Source organism: Bidens hawaiensis, unplaced genomic scaffold (assembly GCF_021521415.1).
Source record: "Bidens hawaiensis isolate Kalapana, Puna unplaced genomic scaffold, B.hawaiensis_p1.1 tig00000097_1, whole genome shotgun sequence".
Taxonomy (NCBI): domain Eukaryota; kingdom Viridiplantae; phylum Streptophyta; class Magnoliopsida; order Asterales; family Asteraceae; genus Bidens; species Bidens hawaiensis.
Window position 1 is genome coordinate 1,460,896 of NW_027491017.1, and position 1,132 is coordinate 1,462,027.

At 46.6% G+C, this 1,132-nt stretch overlaps 1 pseudogene; it reads left to right on the top strand.

The window, feature by feature from the left end:
• Positions 1–390: 390 nt before the first annotated feature.
• Positions 391–609, top strand: LOC143561373 (uncharacterized; annotated as a pseudogene).
• The last annotated feature ends 523 nt before the right edge of the window (positions 610–1,132 follow it).

A 1,132-nucleotide genomic window follows, 5' to 3' on the forward strand; every position in this document is an offset into this window, starting at 1 on the left:
GTGTTTGCGCCGGCGATCCAACAAAAAAGCGAAGTAGTGGTCTCTTTCCTTCCATTACGAACGACACGCTTCGCCTGCTCCCTCCCCGTGTCCACTAGCGCTCTTGTCCAGAGCGAAGAGAAGGCGAAACGCCGCCGAATCAACATAAGCAGGCTTCTCTTGCTACGTAACAATAGAGCAGGATAGCCTTTTGCGCCCACATGTTAGAATTTGAGGGTAAAGAGCTTGCTTCTTATACGGGGTCCGACGCATCCAACAGAGCGAAAGAGCCTTCCACTCTTTTCGGCGTCATCCTTCCGCATTGGCGGCGAGTGGAGTGCCTCAATCCCATTCATCATTTTTGATCTACATAACCCAAAGCCCGTAGCACTGGAGACGTCTCCGACATAAATGAAAGGAGGATGTATAGATGATATAGGATCTTGGGGAACATGATTTGATTCTGCAAGCGGTTCGGTACGAACGAAGAAATTTCGAACAAAAGGGTCGGAACTCGCCGATAGGAAAGGAGAGAAAAACAAAGCAATGCCAAGAGCTCCGTCAATCCGCAGTTCATCGATAGATGAAGCTCTCTCTTTATCATCTCACGCCAGATGCAAAAAAGGATGAGTCCTTTTTCCTTCTCGCGAACCACGGAAGCGCCTAGCACCCAGAGGAGCAAAGCTTATTTTGGAAAACGGCGCATAAAAAAGGGCTGGCCCGTCAAAAGTCCGGTGCCTTCGTGAACAAAGTTCAGAATCAACAAGGGTTCGTATAACTATGGGAGTGTACAACTGGGTCGTAGCCCCAGTTTTTTGTTCGTAACTAGGGAGAGATAGAATGGAGTTCTTCACGAAGTTCGAGACAAAGGAATAAAAAAGACTTTCTCTATGGCCTCCTCGTTTTGAGACATTATGGCTCTGGGGTCGACCCCGGTAACAAAGAAGGAATCCATAAAAACTTAGGATCCGACACCATGATAAAATACTACCCTCATGATTAGACCATGTCTCTGAGATTTGATAAAAGAAAGGTGAATTTGCGGTTAATTCATTGTCATTGGATAAGTTATTAGGAATATGATGGAACGGAAGACCAAGGAAAGAAAGAAGAATGCACCAAAATGCAGGTGCTGCGCCAAGCACTGGTGGTT